General features: G+C 35.6%; 1 protein-coding gene across 4 annotated transcripts in view; it reads right to left on the bottom strand.

Moving 5' to 3' along the window:
* SERPINI1 (serpin family I member 1) overlaps positions 1-25,205 on the bottom strand; it is a 75,047-nt gene that overhangs the window by 47,736 nt on the left and 2,106 nt on the right. For 2 of the 4 annotated variants that reach the window (XM_074327440.2, XM_074327447.2), the window contains exon 2: positions 24,004-24,128. The exons of the other annotated variants lie outside the window; for them this stretch is intronic. The gene's annotated coding sequence lies outside the window, so the exon portion shown is untranslated. The remainder of the gene's footprint in view (positions 1-24,003; positions 24,129-25,205) is intronic. 4 annotated transcript variants of the gene reach the window in all.

The raw sequence follows: 25,205 nt of genomic DNA, 5'->3' as shown, positions 1-25,205 counted from the left end.
GTTCAAAGTATCTCATGAGTAGATACATTAAGACTATGCAAATATCCTAGTTCTCATCATACTATTGGCCACTAATTTTAACATCCCTTGATTATTCTTGTCTGCAGTTATTAACATGGTGTTTGCCAAATGGTGATTTTTCTGCTTGCATCACTTTTTACATTCATCAATTGGAATTGTACTGTAAGGAAGAGATATCCTTTCTCTCTCATTTATTTATGTATCCAAATTATTTGTATGAGCATGGACTCTTAGGTATTTATTTTATTCTATGGGTTATCGTCATTCCTGTCATTATGTATTTTTCAAATTGCCCTAGATTTGCTATGGCCTTTTTAGATGGTTCAACTCACATAGATCAATGCCTTGCTAAAAATCAATCCATTCCTAGAAATGTCTGTTTGGAGATGGGTATATGAGAAAATAAATAAATAAATAAAATGTATAGCTGAAGAAGGAAAAAAAATGTCTGGGGTATCACACACATAGCATACTGGATGCAGATACCAGCAGCTCCAAAAGAAGACAAAGGACCTATAAGGAGATGGAAGCTCAGGATACTGAATACCCTTGCCATTTATACTCTGGCTGGAGATTTGGCCATCTGGTAATTGGCAAGAATTATCCCATCGTCCTTGCCACTCCCTTGCCAAATATCGGTGTTTAGCAATATTTATATTCCTGGTTAATCCGAATATATAACAGCCAGCAAGAAGTATAACTATGAGTTCAATAGCTGTATCTCATGGTGTGTGTGTGTGTGTGTGTGTGTGTGTGTGAGAGAGAGAGAGAGAGAGAGAGAGAGAGAGAGAGAGAGAGAGAGAGAGAAAGAGAGAAAGATCATCAGTTTATGCTACTTTAATGACAGAGCTTTTGAAAATACATAAAATCAACCTTGAGTATGATTTGTATAGCACAAATCCCTGTGCAAAAGATAGGTGATCATGTTTGTTTATAAAATCACTTATGAATTCATCACACAGACTCATACTTTGAATGTTTAACATATTCCTAACACTGGGCAAACACCGGATTAGACTAACAAAAACTGTCTTCAGTGGTTTTGCAGTTTGGTGGAATGAGGTCTTTTCAAAAAGCTGGCGTGTTCCAGGTAGTCTTAGAAAAAGCTCTGGGATGCATCAGTGAAATGGCAGGGTCGTCTTTGCTCTTTAAGATTCTTTCTAGCACTAAAGTCATTTGATACTGTGATTAATAACTTGATTATTTAAAAATTACTGTTTAATGTGCCTTTTTCTCAAAATAGACTAATGAGTAATAGATGCACTTTTCTCTTTAATAAATCCTTTGTAGCTGTTTAAATACTGAATCTCACAGAGCTGATTCCCTGCGGGTGGAAAACCTCATTTACATAGTCACAGTCACCAACTCTATTTTTCACACAGTGGTTTAGACTCATGACATAATGAAAAGTCAGCTGAGTCTCATAATACATTATTTTTCAAGTCAGAGGAAGACGGTTGAATATTGTAGTTACTTAGTTTTCTTGTCTTCTTTTGATTAATGGAAATCAAATAGCTAATCTAAATAATTGTAGTGGTGGACTAGAAATTTCTTTCACGGCTATGACGGCCATATTAATTACAAGGAGCATATGCTTATCTACATCTTCCAAAATAAGATAGATGACTTATCTTATGACTGATGGCCAGACGTACTTATTTGGAAGTTTAATTCAGAAAACAATTTTAGAAAACCAGCAACACCTAGTAATATTTTAATAGCTCATAATATAGGCTTGGGGCTTATTAACCTAAACCTAAACCATTTCATTAGTACTAGAACCTCAGGGATTACAGAGAAGAAAAGTGAAAAACATATGAAAACCAAAGTATTTTTTAAACGAGTATTTATGCCATAATATCAAATTCACATTTTAAATTTACAGAAATTTCAAGTAGGAATAGTCAGTGATATTGGTCTGCATTGTACAAATGTCCCAGTACCAAGCACATGCTGTTTATAGTACCCTTTTCCCTAACTTCTTAACCTAAAATAACAGATCTTTTTACAAAGCATAGCTATACCACAATGGACTTATTTGAAGGGGTCTAAGGCGATCATTTTACTTTTTTTAAAAAAGAACTGGTTTTCACTTGTAAATTCATTTTAAAATATTGATTCTACCAAGTAGATTCAAAATTAGGAAGTGCTTCCAAACTCTTATTGTGAAATATATCATGGATTAAAATGTATCACTTTTCCCCCTGCAGATACACTTATGTAGATGTGGAGCTTTATGTGTAATACTTACAGTGAGAGAGAGGACACAGTAGGCTGCTAGGAGAGTTGAAAGACTAAAGTGAAAGTGAGAAAGGGATTGGATTTGTTGACTACGTTCTGGAAATATCAGTTCAGACATCATAATGGCTCACTGAGCTGCCTGAGGCTGCAGGGAAGTTATCAAAGATGTTTGTGAACAGCAGGAAATGAAGAAAAGAAGTAATCCAGGGAGATCAACTAGGTGTCAGTGCTGGTGGGAATCCAGGAAGCAAGCAGCTCCTCGGCTGCAGAGGACAGAGACAAGACCAGTTTAACCCTGAACTCCATGGGTGGGCACGCAGACTAGTAATGAAAGACTGAGAAATCCTGACGTGGAAGAAAACTAAGGCATTTAGCTGATCAAATCCGGGAGCCCTATAGAGTAACAGCTTGCAAATGAGTTATGCTGTAAGTGAACAACTAACTGATGAGGGTGTGTCCAATTAACTTCCCTTCTTGAATATCGCTCTATCAGAAGTGGTTTTACTTCCAATGGGTTTCTCTGATTAGTGACTTTCCTAGTATGTCCCAAAGATGTGTAAATTCAGATTTTACACTGTGGATTTCCTTAAAGCCAGGTCGTAAACCTTAATGTTATTCTATGGTGACATTTAAAATATTCAAATTTGAACAGTCTCCATATACTATAGAAAGCAGAGCTTCATGCTAGAAACTGCAACTTACGAAAATATATGCCCCATAGAAGCAGGGCACTTAGAATTGCTTAAATATTTCAATTGCATGAACGATCCAAATGCTTGTAAGTATTTTACAATTATAGACCAGCAGAGGGCTTTAAGAAGTACTTTCATCTATTCCAATTGTTGAATTTGTGTCTCTGTAGCCTAAGGTCTGGCTGTAGTGTGTGGTTCTATTGGTTGATGGATTCTCACTTCTATTTCTGGGATTTGCGGACATCCTGTGATGATTCTAACCCTCATCCTTTTTTCCCTTCTGGATTTCATGCCTAATTAACTGATATAAAAATGATTGCAGAGCTCACAAATTCTTAAACCGAGGTAAAACAAAGGTAAATGTGGCATAACTGAGTCTCTTCCAACCACAGTCATCGGGACTATAACTATTTCCCTTGAGAAAGGAGCCTGAAGTAACGTTAATACATGATTTGGGAGAGTCAGAAATCTATCGCACCATTTCTTTTTTTTAAGTTATGGGCTAGAAACTGTATTTAGAATTAAAACCAAGGTAATACACCTAGAGAAACACTCTGCAAGCACACATTATGATATTTCTTACCAACAGCAGACAGTAGCATCACTATATAATCATTGCAGGTTCTTTTATATATATGTATATAAAATATATATATACATATAAAATATGCACACATGTTTACATTTATTATTATTATTATTATTATTAGCTAACCACATTGAAAGTCCTCTGGTGTAGAGCCTTCATTTATCAGCTATTATTCTGGTGACACTGGTTCTAGGCAAGATTTAGATATGGTTCTTAATTTTTGCCTCAGCACACTTGCGTAATATATTTAAAAATAGCCCTGTAGTAGGCAGTGGAGGAGATAGACAAGTTGAAGTAGTTTGCAAGAAGCTGCAGAGGTTATTCTAATGCACCCTCCTCATTGCCCCCCATTCTCAATCTTCATGGGGTCCCAGGGCTTTTGAGAATCACTGGTACAAAAAAAAAAAAAAAAAAAAAAAAAAAAATCAGGTTTTGAAAAAGGCACTAGATTTTCTGGCATTTATTGACTACCTGCTATATACTAAGCATTTTCTGTGTTTTCTTTTATTAAATCCTGCACCATGTCATGAGAAAGGAACTTTGCAAAAGAGGAAACAAGAAGTTCATTCACTCAACAAATATTTATTAAGTATCTACTATTTACCAGACACTTTTTTAGGTGTTAGTGATACAGCGGTGAACAAAACAGACAAAGCATCTACTTTCAAAAGCTTACAATCTTAGGGCTCGGACAAATTGAGTTAACTCACGCAAAATGAAGATGAGGTTTGAGAGCAGCCTGTGTTCTACGTACTGTATACCACTTCTAGAGGCCCCTCATCATCATATCATCTTCTGAACAATCTGGTTTTCTTCAAGCACCAACATCCAAGATCGACTGTCACTTCAGGTACAGCTACTAGGTACTGGGCCCTGGACACAGTGAGGAGCACAGCAGACAAGGGCCCGGCCTTACGGAGCTTAAGCAGCCAAATAAACAACACACACATGTATTTAATTGTAAACTGTGTTAAGTGCAATTAAAAAAGAGTGATGTGCTCTCTGAAAGAATCACGGGGGCCTACTCTAGATTGGGGTGAGGGATCAGTATCAGGAAAGGCCTCTCTGAGCAAGGGTCATTTACGCTGACAGTTGAAGGATAAATGAGTTGAGGAGAGAAGCGGTACTCCAGATAGAAGGGAAAATGAAGGCCGGGAAGCAGGAAAGAGCTTTAACAATGTGAGCTGCTGAAAGAAATCAGTGACTAAAAGGGAAAGAGGAGGCTGGCTTAAGTAGGTAGGGGGCAGATCACATAGGGCTTTGGAGGCAGAAAGGATGTTGCATTTTCTTCTAAATACAGAACATTTAACAAGGTATTTACGGAAAGTGTTGTAGGGAATCTAGAGCAGAAGCCTAAGAACAAATTAGGTGGTCACAGCAACAATCTAGGTGAAAGGAGATAGTAGCTACATTAAGGTGGTTGCAATGGAGATAGAAAAGAGTAAAGAGATTATTCTGGATATCCTTATTTAAGAGAGACTGAACAGGACACAGGTAATGCAAAGGAAGGATGAGTCATGATGACGCCCAGGTCTCTCCTGGACCATCTGTGTGGGTGGAAGTGCCCTTCACTGCAATGGAAAAGGATGGAGCGAGAACAGAGAAGGATGGGAGATGAAGTCAGGAATTTTGTTTTGGATAGGTAAATCTGAGAAGCCTATGAGACATCTACTTGGGAAGTTAAGGAAGTAGTTTGATAAACAAGATTAGAGTTCAGAGTAAAGGTCTGGGATAAAGATACATTTGGGAGTGCTCAGCACATTTTAGACTATCTGGATGGATGAGATTTCCTGGGGAGTGTGGAGAAGAGACAGACTATGACCAAGCTCTGGGAAATTCCAATACCTGCCAGACTTAAGAAGATGAAGAGAGAAAATGATCATCCACGTGAGCACAGGGTCTGGCAGAAAACAGACAGAATGTACGTATGTTTATTACTAACATAGCAACTATATTTTAGTTTCTTTTGGAAAACAGTTTCCCAGTTTGGAACAAATACCCTATAGGATGGAATAGCTGATGTACGATGTTGAACCATGTGAATTGTCCTTTTTTCTTTTTTCTTTTTTGTAGGTCAACAATAGTCAAATGTGGGCAATTTCATAAAGTTCACCCTAATATAAACACAATTTGGAACAAAATCCATTTATATCGTGAGACAGTATACAGTTCTACTACAATGTTGTTCTTTCATACATGAGGAGTAATCTTTTGCTAACACTAGAGACTTGTTTTACAAAAGATGTTAAAACAAATCATACATGGTAATGCTGCATACCACTTACCAATCAATTAGTTTTACCCTGGCAGTCAAGCTGACAGCTTGAAAATGTCATTGCTAACTTATCACCGTATTCTGACTGTTGATAACCCCAATACTATTCCACGATTATCATTCAGCAGGGTAAACCCGTGCACATTTCACACATCTCGACTTTTCCGTCTGGCTTTAAACTTTTTTTCTGATTTCCTACTTACTCCTGTGCAGCCATCCTGTTCTTATTTCCCCATGCAAAACTGTGCTGCTGAAGTATTTCATAGAGCTTCTTAAACTCAACCTGGAAAAGCCTACATAATGCATAACCAGTCACATCTCTAAAGTAAACATATCACCATTAACAATGATTATTTTAGACGTTCGGATAGATACGCATATGTAAGTATACATAGAAAAACTTTGGTTTTCTTAATTTCTCTGAAAATAAGTCACCCTGGCTGAGTGTTTGCCAATAGCTGTGAATTTACTATTTAAGCACCTAACTTTTCTTAGACGATTTGCATAAAACTTACAGAAAATATATAATACACTTTCTTTTTATTCAGAAAACTGGAAATGTAACTATTTCTCTTCTTTGTCATATCTGAACATCATCATTCTAAACTTACTAGTCTTCACCCATCCGACTAATACCTATTGAATATTGTCCCAGGGCATATGAGTATGTGACACTGGACTTCACTGAGGTATCAAGATATGTACGAGGTGTGATTGAAAAATACGGTGAATGTTTAATTAAAAAAACAAACAAATGTGCATTACAGTAAAAGACACATTGCCATGAATCCCCATCAAAATACTCCCCCTTCCTTCGAACACACTTATCCCATCTTCCTTGCCACTTTCTGAAGCAGTTCTGGACGTCCTATTTTGTGAGTATCCTTAGTTATGCTGCGGTAGCTGCCTCAATGTCCTGAATTGATTCAAAATGTTTACCTTTCATGGTCATTTTGACTTTGGGGAAGAGCGAGAACTTGCATGGTGCCAGATCCCATGAATAAAGTGGATAAGGACACACCATAATGCTTTTATTTGCTGCAAATTGCTGTATACCAGCAGTGATGTGTGACATGGAGCATTGTCATGATAGACGATGAAGTAGACACTCACAAAAGAAGACTTCCAGAACTGCATCAGAAAGTGGCAGGAATGGTGGGATAAGTGTGTTTGAAGCGAAGGGGGGGGGGGGTATTTTGAAGGGGGATTAATGCAATGTGTCTTTTATTGTAATAAATTATTTTTACTTAAATATTCACCGTATTTTTCAATCATACCTCATATATTTCAGAAAACCATACTTTTTTGTTTCCATTGTTTTCCCTCCTTCATTTATATTAAGAAGGTATATCAGTAAATCATTGTTAATTTGTCTAAACGTACAAATTAAACCTTGTTAAGCAGTAAATTAAACAGTTTATTAAAAGTAAATCGAATGCTCTGAATAAGGGATTAAGGTACTGCGGGACGAATAAAGTGGATTTTACAGCAAGAAATTTGGCTGGATTGGGAAGCTTAGGTTCTAAGGTATGCTTTGGTGGGAATTTTGGATCCATTTGATCAATAAGATCTTCCTGTTACAGGTTTTCATTTCCAAGTTATTCTAAAAGGAAGAAGAAAACATAAAATATTAGCTGGTACAGTATTATACTGAAAGTGAAACTGGGTTTATGGTTTTAAGTTGTCAGCCATATAAGCAAATGAGTGCCTTTACTTGCATAAAAATAGCAATTATTTCTAGTTTGTAATATATGGTTAACGATTCTCAGTGATGGATTATTCATGCTAGTTAGCTAGCTGAACGTTATGTTCAGTAAGCGCAGTAAGCATAATCAATATGTTTTGTGGTAGTTAAGAAGCGGGTATCAACTCCAAAACTAAAATTTTCCAACATAAAAGGAAAATGATATGAGAGTAACAAAAATTTTAAGACTGAAAATAAAGGAAATGAGATAGTATTTTAACTAAGGTTGACTTCCTTAATCTAAAAGCAAGGTTAGAATTTTTACATGGTGATGTATCAACATCTCAATGAACCATTACTTTTTATAATATGAAGCAAACTGAAGCAGATGAATAGAATCCTTTTAAGACAAACACATTTAAATGCTTCAGCTGATTTTTAATTATTACTTTCTAAAGGTTTCTGAACTTATTTTTTATTGTGGTAAAACACCAACATTTTTTCCATCTTAACCATTTTAAGTGTACACAATTGTTACTTTTTGAACTACTACAATGATTTAGTCTTCTATGGCTCACTCACGACTTTCTTAAGTCATTCTTCCTTAACCATCTCCCTTAACCTCATCCTGGGGGGTCACAAACTGAAATGCCTACAGAGGCCACGGTGGTAAGTTAAATGGCCCCAACTAGGTCAATACTCGTGTAAGACAATAGAGAATGTTGGTAATTGTGGAACACTGGCATTTAAAAACAGTAACACACACACACACACACACACACACACACACACACACTATTACCTGTGGGCTGACTTCTGCCTTGTTTTATAATACCTGTGCTGTAGCTAACAGGGAAAAACTGTCGATTATGTGTCTCAAGTCTTCCTTGAATCTATATTATCATTGGTACCATATCTGGGCCACTGTCTTAACCTCTGCTTCTTCCTGAGTCGATTTTTGTCCTTTCCTTATTCTTCACTTGTATGTTTATTTTCTTGTTTCCCTTGAATCCAGATCTGATACCAAGGACCATATTTTCTTTTTCAGATTGTTTTATGTATTTTAATTCTATACAACCAGTACAGATAGGCTCCTGGCTATTAGATCTTTACCAATACAAATTGCCTTTTTGACCAGATTCAAGTTTTCTTGCCTTCAATTGTCTTATCTGAAAGACAAAGATACAGCTACCCTATATTTTTAAATTGATTTTTTGTCTATTATTGCTTTGCCATCCTTTTACTTCCAACTGGTATGTTTTGTTTAGCTCTGTCTCTTTAAAAAATGAAATAATTTGATTTTGTTTCCGCACAGCATGGCAGTTTCTATCTTTCAATAAAGGACTATATTTTTTGGTAATTGTGATAAATTCATTTAGCATTTTGTCATGCTTCTTGTTTATTCTTTTTCTTTTTGCATTGATCTTAAATATAGATTTTCCTTTCTTCTTAAATATATATTTTCTGTGAACATGAAGAATAAAACAGTATCAACTAACTGACTCTACAATTTGCAAAATAAGGCATTTAAATATGCTTTCTTATACATCCTGTTCTGTGTTTTTGAAGTGATCTGGGGTATTTGATCCAGATATATATTTTTTCTACCAAAAGTCATTATATATTATAATCATTTTTTAATTTTTCTTACTTTTTATTTTTTTCAATTTATTGGGATGACAATTGTTAGTGAAATTACATAGATTTCAGGTGTACAATTCTGTATTACATCATGTATAAATCCTGTTGTGTGTTCACCACCCAGAGTCAGTTCTCCTTCCATCACCATATATTTGATCCCCCTTACCCTCATCTCTCACCCTCCACCTCCCTTACCCTCTGGGAACCACTAAACTATTGTCTGTGTCTATGAGTTTTTGTTTCTCATCTGTTTGTCTTGTTCTTTTGTTGTTTTTGGTTTATATACCACATATCAGTGAAATCATTTGGTTCTCTGCTTATTCTGTCTGACTTATTTCGCTTAGCATCATACTCTCAAGATCCATCCATGTTGTCACAAATGTTCCTATATCATCTTTTACTGCTGAATAGTATTCCATTGTGTATATATACCACAACTTCTTTATCCATTCACCTATCCAAGAACATTTTGGTTGTTTCCATGTCTTGGCCACCATAAACAAAGCTGCAATGAACATTGGAGCACGCGTGTCTTTATGTATAAATGTTTTCAGATTTTCTGGGTAGATACCCAGGAGAGGGATTGCTGGGTCATATGGTAATTCTATTCGTAATTTTTTGAGGAACCTCCACACTGCCTTCCATAACGGCTGCACCAGTCTGCATTCCCACCAACAGTGTATGAGAGTTCCTTTTTCTCCACAGCCTCTCCACCACTTGTTACTATTTGTCTTGTTGATGATAGCCATTCTGACTGGGGTGAGATGATATCTCATTGTGGTTTTTATTTGCATTTCTCTGATGATTAGTGATGTTGAGCATTTTTTCATGTCTATTTGCCATTTGTATGTCCTCTTTGGAGAAATGTCTCTTCAGGTCCTCTGCCCATTTTTCAATTGGGTTGTTTTTTTGTTGTTGAGTTTCATGAGTTCCTTGTATATTATGGATATTAGCACCTTATTGGAGGCACTTTGCAAAAACCCTCTCCCATTCAGTTGGTTGCTTCTTTATTTTGTCGATGGTTTCTTTTGCTGTGCAGAAGCCTTTAAGTTTCATATAGTCCCATTCGTTTACTTTAGCTTTTACTTCCATTGCCTTTGGAGTCAAATTCATAAAATGCTCTTTGAACCCAAGGTCCATAAGTTTAGTACCTATGTTTTCTTCTATGCAGTTTATTGTTTCAGGTCTTATGTGTAAGTTTCGATCCATTTTGAATTAATTTTGGTACATGGTGACAGATAGCAGTCCAGTTTCATTCTTTTGCATGTGGCTATCCAATTCTCCCAGCACCATTTATTGAAGAGGCTGTCTTTCCTCCATTGTATGTTTTTAGCTTCTTTGTCAAAAATTATCTGTCCATGTTTATGTGGTTTTAGTTCTGGGTTGTCAATTCTATTCCATTGGTCTATGGGTCTGTTTTTCTGCCAATACCATGCTGTTTTGATTATTGTAGCCCTGTAGTACAAGCTAAAGTCAGGGAGTGTGATACCTCCAGTATTGTTCTTTTTCTTAAGATTCCTTTGGCTATTCGGGGTCTTTTCTGGTTCCAAACAAATCTGATGATTTTTTGTTCTATTTCTTTAAAAAATGCCATTGGGATTTTGATGGGGATTGCATTAAATCTGTATATTGCTTTGGGTAGTATGGCCATTTTAACTATGTTGATTCTTCCAATCCATGAGCACGGAATGTCTTTCCATTTCTTTGTGTCTTCAATTTCTTTCAAAAATGTCTTATAGTTTTCAGCATATAGATCCTTCACATCCTTGGTTAAGTTTATTCCTAGGTATTTTATTCTTTTTGCTGCAATTGCAAAAGGAATTGTTTTTTGTATTCCTTTTTCTGAGATTTCATTGTTAGTATATAGGAATGCAATGGACTTTTGTATGTTGATTTTGTAGCCAGCAACTTTATTGTATTCGTTGATTGTTTCTAATAGTTTTTTGGTGGAGTCTTTAGGGTTTTCTATATATAGCATCATGTCATCTGCAAAGAGTGATAATTTAACTTCGTCATTCCCAATTTAGATGCCTTTTATTTCTTTCTCTTGCCTGATTGCTCTGCCAAGGACTTCCAACACTATGTTGAAAAGCAGAGGTGATAGGGGACAGCCCTGTCGTGTTCCTGAACGTAGAGCAAAGGGATTCAGTTTTTCACAAAAAATTATGAGATTAGCAGAGGGCTTGTCATATATGGCCTTTATTATGTTAAAGTATTTTCCTTCTACACTTATTTTATTAAGTGTTTTAATCATAAATGGATGTTGTATCTTGTCAAATGCTTTTTATGCATCAATTGATATAATCATATGATTTTTGTCCTTTATTTTGTTTATGTGATGTATCACATTGATGGATTTGCGGATGTTGAACCAACCTTGTGCCCCGGGGATGAACCCCACTTGGTCGTGATGAATAATCTTCTTAATGCATTGTTGTATTCGATTTGCTAGAATTCTGTTTAGGATTTTTGCATCTGTATTCATCAGAGATATTGCTCTGTAGTTTTCTTTTGTTGTGTTGTCCTTACCAGGTTTTGGTATCAGGGTAATGTTGGACTCATAAAATGAGTTAGGGAGTACTGTCTCTTCTTCCATTTTTTGGAAGAGTTTGAGCAGGATTGGTATTAGATCCTCTTTGAAGGTTTGGTAGAATTCACTCGTGAAGCCATCTGGTCCCAGACTTTTGCTTTTGGGAAGGTTTTGGATGACTGATTCAATTTCGTTACTGGTGATCGGTCTGTTTAGATTTTCCAGTTCTTCAAGATTCAGCCTTGGAAGGCTATATGTTTCTAAGAACTTGTTCATTTCTTCTAGGTTATTGAATTTGGTAGCATATAGTCCTTCATAGTATTCTTGGATGATCCTTTGTATTTCTGTGGTGTCTGTGATAACTTCCCCTTTTTCATTTCTGATTTTGTTAATTACTGTCTTCTCTCTTTTTATCTTAGTGAGTCTAGCCAAGGTTTTGTCAATTTTGTTAATCTTTTCAAAGAACCAGCTCTGTCACATTAATTTTTTCTATTGTCTTTTTGTTCTCTATTTCATTTAGTTCTGCTCTAATTTTTGTTATTTCCTTTCTTCTCCTGACCTTGGGTTTCACTTGTTCTTCTTTTTCTAGTTCTTTAAGGTGTAACATGAGGTTATTTATTTGGGATTTTTCTAGTTTCTTAAGATAGGCCTATAATGATATAAATTTCCCTCTTAAAACTGCTTTCGCTGCATCCCAAATATTTTGGTAGGATGTATTTTCATTGTCATTTGTTTCTATGTATCTTTTGATATCTCCTCTAATTTCTTCTTTGACCCAGTCGTTCTTTAAAAGTATGTTGTTTCATCTCCATGTATTTGTGTTTTTTCCTGCATTTTTTTTGCAATTGATATCCAATTTCAAAGCCTTTTGATCAGAAAATATGCTTGGTATGATTTCAATATTCTTAAATTTGCTGAGGCTGATTTTAAGTCCCAATATATGGTCTATCCTTGAGAATGTTCCGTGTACACTAGAAAAGAATGTATAGTCTGATGTTTTAGGATGAAGTGCTCTATATATGTCAATTATGTCCATTTAATCTAATGTGTCATTTAGGGCTGCTATTTCATTATTTTCTGTTTGGATGATCTATCCATAGCTGTCAATGATGTATTTAAGTCCTCTAGTATAAGTGTGCTTGGGTCAATTTCTCCCTTTAGTTCTGTTAGTAGTTGCTTGGTATATTTCAGTGCTCCCTGATTGGGGGCATAAATATTGATGACTGTTATGTGTTCTTGTTGTATAGTCCCCTTCATCATTATGAAATGTCCATCTTTGTCTCGTTATATTTTTCACCCTGAAGTCTGTTTCATCTGATATCATTATGGCTACACCTGATTTTCTCTGGGTACCATTTGCTTGGAGTGTCAATTTCCACCCTTTCACTTTGAGTCTATGCTTGTCCTTGTAGCTGAGATGTGTCTTTTGGAGACAGCATATGGTTGGGTTTAGTTTTTTGATCCAATCTGCTACTCTGTGCCTTTTTATTGGTGAGTTCAGTCCATTGACATTTAGGGTGATTATTGATATGTGAGGATTTCCTGTCATTCTATCTTTAGTTTTCTGGTAAGGCTGTGCCTGCCTTGTTTCTTTGCCTTTTTGTTGTTGTGTATTATTTCTGTGTGGTGGTATTGTATGATGTTTCCCTCTGTTTCTTCTTTTATTACAGTACGTATTTCAGTTCTGGATTTTTTTTGAGTGGTTACCCTTAAGTTTATGTAAAAGAAAGTTTGATATTTAGAGTATTCCATTTTCTTCAGCACACTTACTTTCTCCATTCCCATATTCCGGTTCAGGCCTTTACTCTCCCCTTTTTATGTTTCGGTTGCCACAAATTGTCCCTGTTGATGGTGGTCGAATAGCCTCCTTTAGTATTTCTTGTAGTGCAGGTTGTGTATTAGAAAATTCCCTCAGCTTCTGTATGTCTGGAAAGGTCTTTATTCCTCCTTCATATTTAAAGGATATCTTTGCTGGATATATTATTCTTGGCACATGATTTCTCTCTTTCAATAGTTTGAATATTTGGTTCCACTCCCTCCTGGCTTGTAGAGTTTCTGCTGAAAGATCTGATGATAATCTAATGGGCTTTGCTTTGTAGATTACCGTCTTCTTTTCCCTGGCTGCCTTGATGATTCTTTCTTTGTTGTTAATTTTAGACAACTTCAATACAATGTGCCTTGGAGAAGGCCTGTTGGGATTGAGGTAATTAGGTGTTCTATTTGCTTCTTGGATTCGAGGATCCAGTTCTGTCCACTAGTTTGGGAAGTTCTCATCAACAATTTGTTTGAATATGTTCTCTGTTCCCTTCTCTCTTTCTTCTTCTTCTGGTATGCCCATTATTCTTCTATTGCTCTTTCTGATGGAGTCAGAAATTTCTTGTAGAGTTCTTTCACTTCTTTTAAGTCTCAAGTCTCTTTCTTCTTCCATCTGTGTAATTTCCAGGTTTCTGTCTTCGATGTCACTGATTCTTTCCACCATCTGGTCAACTCTACTACCTAAGCTGGTTATTTCATTCTTAATTTCTTCTACTGAGTTCTTAATCTCCAGAAATTCTATTTGGTTCTTTTTTAAAATTTCAATCTCTTTCGTAAAATGCTCACGTTGTTCTTTGGTTGTGTTTCTGAGTTCATTAAACTGCCTTTCTGTGTTCTCTTCCATCTCGTTCAGTTTTTTCAGAACTGCAATCTTGAATTCTCTGTCATTTATGTCACATATTTCCATATCTTTAAGTTCCTTTTCTGGAGACTTTTCGTTTTCTTTCTGAGCTGTCTTGTTGCCTTGGTTATTAATGGCAATTACTGATTTATTATTTCTCTTCCTAGACATCTACAGGAGTGGCTTCTGCAACAGGTTGATAGGAAGAGGTCTTTCTTTTGTTTTCCAGTACTTGTTGGTAGAATGTTTTATTTTCTCTCCGACTGTAGCCTGTTTTTCTCTCTCACATGGTAGTGCTATGTTTTCTCTTCACTATTCCAGCTTCTCACACAATGGGGGGATTCCTTGGGAGACAGGCTTCGCCTGGGTCACAGGGCGCAGTGTCCATGTGGGTATGCAGAGAGCTTTTGAAGTTCCAAAGCTCTTCCTGCACCAGATTCAGAGCCAGTATCTTTCAGCAGTTCTGTTTACTCCTGGAGGTATCCACCCAGATAGGTGGGGCCAGGGGCGGGGTGAGTTGTGAGACTTGGCCCAGAGCAATGGCAGCGACCACCACCATAGCCGGCCCCGCCTCCACAGCTCCCTCCCCTTTGCCAGAACCAGCTGCTCTGCGCATCTGTGTGTCCGAGGTCCACAGTTCTCAGAACAGCAAATATTCTGTTCTTTTGATCTGACACTGCCACTGTTCCACTTCTAGCACCGGGCAGGTGGGGGTGGGGTGAGCTCTGGGAGGGTAGGGAGGGGGCGGCTAGTCTCAGTGCCTAAGGCTTCCGTTCTCTGCTCGGCAGTGAGGGCTTAAACCACCTTTTTCAGCCTTCTTCCCTCAGTCTTTTCTCTGAGGTCTCTGCCGTGTTGGGTTCAGCCATGTTATATGCTGTCCCCTCAGTCCTGTGGGCCATAAATGGAGCCCTAGCAGTCCGAGTTCTTCCCTATCCCGCAGCCATGGTAGTTCCGGGATGCAGCGAGTTCGGAGCACTGAGCTAGGTCTGTGTCCTGTGCACGCGCAGCTCTGTCTCCTCACTTCTCTCTTCCCTCCTCCCCTGTTCTCGCAATTCACCCACCTTTAGGTGAATTCAGTAGTGGGCCTCTTCGTCTTGACTGTCTGCTGTGCAGGCAGTCCTTTGTGGAGTTATTGTTGTTCGATTAGTTGTAAATTCCAGGGGAGCTTTACAGAGTCTCACCTCACACCACCATTTTGATGACGTCTCCCATATTATAATTATTTTTAACATATTGTTTTAAAACAAAGTAGCAGGAACTATTTAAATGTCATTTGTTTCATTGTTTTATAATCCCAATCTTGAATTTTTGATTCTGATTATCTGGCCATCAAAGTATGCAATTGTTGATGTTGGTGCCACTGTGTGTCCTTGTGTGATTGAGAAGATTTTTCTTTTATCCTCATGCACACTGAATCATACTTTGGCTGGATAAGCTATTTTGAATCATAAACGTATTCCATTGCAATTGTATATTCATTGTTCCATTACCTACTATCATTAAATGCTGCAAAAGAGATGTCTGATGACAAGCTGATATTTCCACCCTTTTATTTGTATCTGTTTGGAATTGTTTAGGTTCTCTCCCCACCCCACCCCCACCCCCCACACAGCCCTTTCAGTAATTAAAAAAAAAAACCAAAAAAAAAACTTGAACAAAGTGTGGCTAGATCTAGGTCTGTTCATGAACTTTTGTGTTTTGAGACCAACTAGCACATAATGAGAATATTTCCTTCTATTTCACTTCTATCTGCTAGCCTAGATTACTTATAATTTAATCTTGCATAACTCTACCCTGTTTTTTGTGTGTTTTTTTTCATTTTCTATTCACTTATACTTTTAAATTCTACAATTTAGTGGTTTTTAATATATTCATAAAGCTATACAACCATCACCACTATGTAATTTTGGGACATTTCATTACCCCAGAAAGAAACCCCATAACCATTGGCAGTCACTCCCCATTCTCCCAATCTCTTAGGACTAATCTACTTTGTCTTTATAGATTTACCTATGCTGGGTATTTTATATGAAATCTGGCCTGCTGTGTCTAGCTTTTTTTGTGTAGCATGTTTTCAAGTCATCCATTTTGTAGCATCTATCAGTTCTTCATTTAAGATCAATTAATATTCCATTGTATGGCCATACAACATTGTGTTTACCTATTCATTCACTGATAGACATGGGGATGTTTCTGCTGTTTGGCCATTTTGAATAATGCTGTTATGAACATTGGTGTACAAGTTCTGGTGTGAACGTATTTTTTCAAATCTATTAGGCATATGCCTTACAGTGGAATTTCTGGGTCATATGCTAACCATATGGTTAACATTTTGAGGACTAGCCAAATCGTTTTTCAGTGTGGTTGCACCATTTTACAATCCCACCAAAAATTTATGAGGGTTCAATTTTTTTCTACATCCTAATATTTGTTATTGTATTTTTATTTTACCTATCTAGCGGATGTGAAGTAGTATCTCTCTGGTGGTTTTGATTTGTATTTCCCTCTTGACTACTGTTGTGTATTTTTTCATGTGCTTATTGGGCATTTTTATATCTTGTTTGGATAAAGAAATGTCTATTCAAATCCTTTGCCTATTTTAATTGGGTTATCTTTTTATTTTTAAATTGTAAGAGTTCTTTATGTCCTTTGGATGCAAACCTCTTCTCAAATATTTAATTTACAAACATTTTCTCCTAATCTTGGCTTGTATTTTCACTTTTTTTGTGTTCTTTGAAACAGTTTTAAATTTGACGAAGTCCACTTTGTTTATACATTTTGTCACTTGTGCTTTTGGTGTCATATTTAAGAAACCACTGACTAGTGCAAAGTGACAAAAATATACCCTTATGTTTTCTTCTAAGTTTTATACTTTTAGCTCTTATGGTTAGGCCTGTAATCCATCTTGAGTTACATTTTTGTAAATGGTGTCAGGTAGGGACCAATTTCATTCTTTTACATGCAGATATCCGTTTCAGTATTATTTGTTGAAGACTATCCTTTCTCTTGTCAAAAATCAACTGACTATTAATGCAAGGTATTTTTTCTAGACGTTTAATTCCATTCCACTGATGCATATATATGTGGTTAGGTCCTTTGCATTTCCATGTAAGTTTTAAGATTGGCTTGTCAATTTTTGCAAAAAAAAAAAAAAAAGTAGCTGATGTTTTGATACATTGAATCTGTAGATTAATTTGGTGAATATTGCCCTCTTAACATTAACTTTCAACCTACAAGCATGAGTTATCTTCCAATTTATTTAGGATTTCTTTAATCTCTTTTAGTGATATTTTGTGTACCATTTTGTTTTTGCGATTAAGTCTTATACTTCCTTTTGTAAAATTTACTAAGTATTTTTTATTAAGTACTTCTTTTTGATGCTATTGTAAATACATTATTTTTAATTTCATTTTTGGATGTTCATTGCTAGTGTATAAAAATACAATTGATTTATTTATCTTCATCTTATACCTTGCAACCTTGTTGAACTTGTTTATTAGTTCCAATAGTTTATTATTTTTAATTTTTTGGTTGTTGTTGTTGATTCCTTAGGACTTTCTATATACAAGATATTTCGTCTGTGAGCAGAAATAGATTTACTTCATTTCCAACCTGGATGCTTCTCACTTTTATTGTCCAGAACCTCTAGTATGATATTGAATAGAAGGTGAAAGCAGACTTCTGTCTCTTATTCATGATCTTAAAGTAAAATGTTCAGTCTTTCACCATTAAAAATGCTGTCAGCTGTGGCGTTTTTGTAGATGTCCTTTATCAGGTTTAGGAGGTTCCTTTCTATTCCTATATTTTTGTGTTTTCATCATGAAAATGTGCTGGATTTTGTCAAATGTTTTTCTGCATCTATTGAGATGATCGCATGTCTTCTTTCTGTTGATATAGTACGTTACACTGATTTTATGTTGAATCAACCTTGAATTCCTGGAATAAATTCCATTTGATCATGGTATACAATTTTTAATTGTTGCCAGATTCAATTTGCTAGTATTTTACTGAGGATTTTTGAGTCTACAGATATTCTATTTCGTTGTATTGGTAGTTCTGTTTTTGTAGCAATCTGTCCATTTCAGCTAGTTTATCTAATTTGTTATCATATAATTGTTCATAGTGTACCCTAATAATCTCTTTTATTTCTGTAAGATTGGTAGTGATGCCCCCTCTTTACTATATTCACTTTTTCGTATCCTTTTCCTCTATAAAGTATCAACTTTTTTAATTGACTGGCATAGTTTCCCATTCAATATGCTGTTCAGTCTTAATTATAGGCAGACCTCACTTTATTGTGTTTTACTTTATTGTGCTTTGTAGATATTGCATTATTTACAAATTTAAGTCTTGTGGCAACCCTGACTCAAGCAAGTCTATCAGTGCCATTTTTCCAATAGGCTTAGATGATGCTTAGTGTTTGTGAGCAATATTTTTTAGTTAAGGTATGTATATTTAGACATAATGCTAGTGCACTTTATAGACTATAGTATAATGTAAACATAACTTTTATATGCACTAGGAAACAAACAAAAAAAAAGGTGTGATTTGCTTAATTGCAATATTTGCTTTATTGCAGTGGTCTGGAACCAAACCCATAATATTTCCACAGTATGACTCTAATTGTATTTTAAAGACTGGGCTTTACTTTTCCATACATTTCCGTTGTTTGGCTCTTACATCAAGCTCATTGTCCCTATACAATAGTTTGCGCAACTCTTGAAAATTTCTTACAGTTAGATGATACCCTTCCCAGTTTCCTGAACATTTATTTTAGGAGCAGGAAATACTTAAATGTAAAGCTTCAAATCTCAACTAGAATTTCAAATCCCTCCATTTAAATTAAAAATTATAGTTCATTTAAGATAATGAATCCTATTAAAATCTAATAAATTTAATAAATATTTAATGAACACCTACCACATGCCAGGTATTGTACAATGCACTTTATGTGAAATCTTATATCAACATAAACAACCTTTGGGTCAAGTCACAGATTACAAAACCAAATTTGAACCCAGTTTTGTCTGACTGCAGAGCCCACATTCTTAACCAATGGTTGACAGAATTTTTTTTTTTTTTTTTTTTTTTAAGGGCCAGGTAGGAAATATTTTAGGCTTGTGGGCTATGTGGTCTTTTTCACAATGACTCAACTCTGCTGTTGTAGCAAGAAAGCAATCTTAACAGTATGTAAATGATGGGCATAGCCATGTTCCAATAAAATTTGATTTACGAAAAAAAGGTAGTGTGTCTGCAAGCTGTAGCTTGCTGTCCCCAGCTCTTAACCAATGAACCACACTGCTCAAAGCGTTCCCTGATGATATCATAAACCACTTTCTTCTGCTTCTGGACTTCTATCATAGTAACTGTTGTAATACCACAGTCCAAAGGCACATATCCTTGTTTTCATGTCTTGTAATATCTTCTGTTGTTAACTACACTGACAAAAGATTATGCCAAGGAGTAAGTGATTTCATATAGTTTGTTGTTTCTCTCTATAGCACTCAACCCCATGTTACAGACTGTAAAAGTAATTTAGAAATTTACATGTAACTATATCTGGAGAGTTTTGTCCCAATAAAGCCATTCACCAAAGGTCACATGAGAAAATGCAAAAATTGGACAACAAAGTGTCAATATGAAAATGTAGAAAACTGAAGTATAGCCAAGGTTCTACGATCAACATCTTTGATTATTTTTTTATGTAGAAAAAAATTTTCATTTTCTGTTTTAATTTTCTCCTCAAACTTTCCTATCTCTAGAAATCATAATTGATCAAAACTCTAAGTCCAAAATGTGTCATTGTAAGAATGAGACATAATTTAGGTGATGGTCACTGTAGAGATGTCGATAATATTTTTCACATTTTAAAAATGGTTAATAACACAATTTTCCAGGATTAAAGATTTTTAGAGTGAGTTCTTCTTTATGAAACAATGGCATATTTTGCTTTTTCAGGCAGATAAACAAATTTTCTTAAAAAGAATCCTAATATTCAATTGTTCTTTCGTTTGCATTATACCCATAGTCTTGAATGCAGTCTACATGGGGATTTTTTGATACTTTGAGATTTAAAAGAGATTTATCATGAAATCACCCTTTTAAGCATTACTGAATATAACTGTAATGAAAAGTACAGGACAAGTATTAAATGAGGTATGGGCTCATGACTTTTTAACCAGAGATACCAAGTTTCTGCAGAATGTCTTTGCCTAGAAACTTGAAATTTGGTAGTCACAGAAGTGAAAACTTGGTATTCAGAAGATTATTGTTTTCTAACCTGGGGATAAAACAAACATACATGAGGAACTGAGTCAGAATGAGAAAGAATACAATTTAAAGTTAACATGATTTAATTATCAGATTATGGCTGAAACTACTGACTGGTTACCCCCAAATTATTTTCAAACCACTGTTCCCCTGCTTTATCCACCATAAAGGCCACAAGTCTTTGATATCTTACTGTCTTGAGCTTGGGGCAGCCACATGCCATGAACCAGTAAGTCCACAACGGACATTGGGAGGTCATTGGGAAAACTTTCATTTCCTGATTAAAAGAGAAAGACTGAATAGGTACAGCCATTCCTCATTCTTCCTACTCTGAACTAGAATGTGGTATCTGGATCAGCAGAAGCATCCACATTGCAGCAGGCACGAAAGCAAGCATGAAGACTAAACCCTGACAACATTGAGCCTCTAAACAAAAAGTAAATGAGTACTTTCCTCTAGACATCTTGTTCTGGAAAAATAAATCTCTATTGTTTTATATCATTGTGCATAAAACTTACAGCTGAAGGCATTTCTAATTGATACATACTTTAAAACTATTTTTTTTAATTGTCAATACTTTTGGGTCCTATAATGTGAGTAAAATTTTGCTTTTTAGATAATCTTGGATGAAAAGATTTGTTTTTCCTTCAAAATGTTTAATTTTATATTACTAATTATTAGATAATTCTGCTGTCATATTAAAAACATTAATAGTGATTATTAGGCCTTTATAATTTTATTAGTGTCTTATTTTTAAAAGACCATATCAGAAACTTTGAAATACAGAAAAAATTACCTTTCTGACTTAGATTTAGTTAATATACCTTGTGCTCAAGACCTCATAACATAATTTTTAAGGTTCCCTAATTTAGCAAAAACAAAAGTTATACCATTGTTACCTAGCTGTGAGAATACTGGTATTATACAAATTTCATCCAGTATTATATGTGAAATGATATGATATAAAATACAATTTAATCTGCTTTGAACATAGAACGAGTAATTCAATATCAAACAATTTAGGATACTTTGTAGTGGTTTCTTAACCAGAAGGCTGAATGTATCTAAAAAACATTAATTGCTTCAATGATTTTAAATTGCTTTGTGAAGTACATAACAATTAAATGCTCCAATAACTGATTTAATTCAAGTGAATGGCAAAAATTATATACATCATAATACAGTGTCTATAGTATATTACTAAAAGGTGGAAAACTAATAAAATTAACTAACTCTTCAAGTTACATTGGGTTAAAAGACCTCATATAAAGCTAGTTTTTTAAAAACAAAATTTAGGTTATCAAAAAAATGACAGAAGCAATCCAGTGTGGGGGAAAATATCAAAAGTGTTCCAGTGAACTCTTCCAGGTCCATTCAAATGAAGCCAAGATACTAGGGGTGGGGTGAGTAATGGGGGAATGGAAGGGGGTGGACTACAAAGTTGATAAGTAATCACTGAATTGCTACATTGTGCTATGGAGATCACTTTGTGACACCGAGTTACTATTACTTAGAACTCTGGTCTGAGACCTATCTGGGGGAAAAATACACAGGAAAACCAGACTGGTTAAATCCAAGTCAATTCCCTGCCTTCCTTCCTCACACACATTACAAGATGTGAGGAGCTCAGAAAGCTCCTTCCCTAGGCTGCACCAGAAGGGGGCCTGGAAGCAGTGCATGGACTTCCCAGTACCATGCACACTTCAGCAGCTACGCTAAAAGGCCAGCACTGAGCACTGTTAATGCCAAAGTTCAGAACTCATCTCTTCCTATGCTGACTCACAGATGACAGATACCTGCATAATTTCATTTAATAAGCCTGAATAAGGCCTTGCAATGCAACCATTTCACTGAAAATAGAACATTCAAGACCAGTTAAGTTTTAATTAAAATAAAGCCTCCCTCATATTACATTCATCTGTTTTTCTCTAAGTTTCTATTTCTATGTGTTGTGTCAAGGGAAAAAAAAGTCCTGGAAAGTGTATGGATGTGTGGGGAGTGTCCTTTAAAAGTACATCTTTAAGTCAAAGAGGCCAGAGAAGACTACACAAATTCCAAATGACATCCAGTTAATAAATTTATATCTAAAGTACACACACATATGCAAGGTTGCAGTTAATAGCAATGTTTGCTATATTCATTCAGAAATCCAACAAGAGACAGCGATATTTAAATTTAGCTCTACATAAGCAACTGTTGTGGGCAGAGGGCTGAATTTTGTGCTAAAACAGACGTCTAATAAAAACCCATTTTTGTAGTTGTACTTGTTAGTGAAAAATGTAAAATGATGTTTCACTATAGGTTGTCAAACATTTAAATAAGTTGTTACCCAGTACAGACTATAAATGAGGCTCTCCAAGCAAATACAAAGGTAAATGAAATTGTCTTACTCCTGAAGATAGGAAGCATGCGGTGAAGACTGTTACGAACTCAGCTACACAAGGCACAGTGCTAAGTATTAAGACAAATGCCAAAGGAACATGAAGAAGGAAGATTAATCATCAGTTCTAAGCCAATTTGTAGCAGCATGCTATTAATAGTAAAAGTATGTTAAAACAGAAACAAAAGGCAGTTGAATGTTATTATTACATTTACTACTAAAGAACTGTTTACAATTAACTAGAATTCTCCAGTCCTTATAATAAAAGAAAAATCATGTTTGCATTCTTAATTCTAACACTAATCATATTAAGCTGTTTCTGGAAGGTCAAATGCAAAAAACAATCAACGTGAAACCCCGCATTCAGTTAAACATAATCAGTCTGACTTTTTTTTTTTTCTAAAAGAAACAATTAGAAAAATGGAAGAGGAAATTCAGTTTTTATAGAATGAAATATGCTCTTTATAGATAAGCATTAACAAAGATATTTTACTTAAAGTAAAATGGTGGTGAGGCACACACAGGCTACCCTAGTTGTAAAATGCAGACCCAAGGTGCCACTGGTTGGAGAGCCTATTCCCCCACCCATATTCCCTATCCTTGGGATGAATTTAGAAACACTGGCAGACAAAGTTGTAGATAAGTCTTTTTGCAGCCCACACTGTATGAATCAAACTGCACTCAATCGACAGTTTTGCAAAAGCTAACCAGCACAAAGATATTCTCAGTAGGTCTAATGTATAGTAATTATTCTGCGAGGTCAACTGACTCTTATCAAAGTGCAAGATGTCTCAATGCATACCTTAAAGAAGTACCGGTTAAGGGTTCTAACTCAGTAAGTGGTTATAGGGCTACTTCTTTATGCTGAGCATGATATAAGGTGCTCAGAACCAGCAGGACACAGAAAAAAATTATAGTCTCCAGGAGCTAATAATCTAGCTATTTAAAATACACCAAACTTGAGGGACTTAATTCTGAACACATTAGAGGAAAGATTGAAAACAGTACAAAAATAACTCCTTACCTTTGTATAATAATTAATCCTGATCCCCAAAGCAGTGTTTAACCTTAGGAGTTTGCTTTAAAGGTGCAGGGGTGGGGTGGGGTAGGGTGGCTCTTGCTCAGTTTTAGGGTCTGGCTCAGGTACCTCTGTTATTAAGGAGCAAAACATCATTTTAGGTTTTTATTTCTTTTCAATGGTATGTCCAAATAATAGTTAAGTTTAATTAGAAGTAACTGTATGCATGCACAATCTTTTCAGCTTTGCTTCAATAACCTATGATTATTTAAAATCTCATGAATCAGTATCAGTCTGACTCCAGTTAAAATGACGATATAGGAAAGTAACTGTATCATTATGGATATAGGCCTTTAGAAATTAATGAGTGGGATGGAGGGAGGGAAAACCATGGAATTGCTTACAGGCATTTAACAAAACAAAGATCTAACCTCTTTTTTTTCTTGCTAAGGGTATCTTTCCCAAACAGTTTTCTTCATAACTATCCCCACTTGTAAACCACCTACCCCACCCCATCACACAAAAACCATTTGATCTGATCCTGAACCTTTAAGTCTTGCTCTTTGAAGTGCTGCATGCATCAGTGAATCCTCTTGTTAGAGAAATCCATGCTACTCAATAGTCTTAAGAGTCAAAATTTTGAATAAAAAAAAGCCCAAAATATATTTTGTAACTTGAAATTAACCAAATCCTTTGGCTAAAGAACATTAATCCCAAGAGCATCTTCCATTCAAGAGAGAAATTCTGCACTTCCTTGGTTTTTCTTTTTCATCCTATCATATATTCATTCACTGATAGCCATACACAAATAGTAAAAATCAGGAGAATAAATATGCTTCTAACCTAGGCAGTGCTTTACATAAAATTATGAACTGTCATGTAATAAACCTTCTCCACACCAGGAACATACACTCAAGAAGTCTTCAGATTATCTGATTTAATGTGAACATCAATTTAAAATGTGTCATGAGTTCAAGGTAACAAATACCTAAGTATCATATATTGCTAATGATTTTCTCCCTTATAAAAACATGATCTTCTTACTGTCAAATGATATAGGAACCTAATCTCTTACATTGACAAAATAAAAAGGATTCAAATCTTGGAAACAGGCAAAAAATCCAGTACTTTAATACCACAAACTCATTCATTCCTACCGATATTCTATCCTATCCCATATTCTGTCAGAGTAGACCTATAAATAGTTG

Source organism: Rhinolophus sinicus, chromosome 17 (genome assembly GCF_057876585.1).
Source record: "Rhinolophus sinicus isolate RSI-liver-muscle chromosome 17, RSI-T2T, whole genome shotgun sequence".
Classification (NCBI taxonomy): domain Eukaryota; kingdom Metazoa; phylum Chordata; class Mammalia; order Chiroptera; family Rhinolophidae; genus Rhinolophus; species Rhinolophus sinicus.
This window is presented reverse-complemented; position numbering and strand designations above follow the sequence as displayed.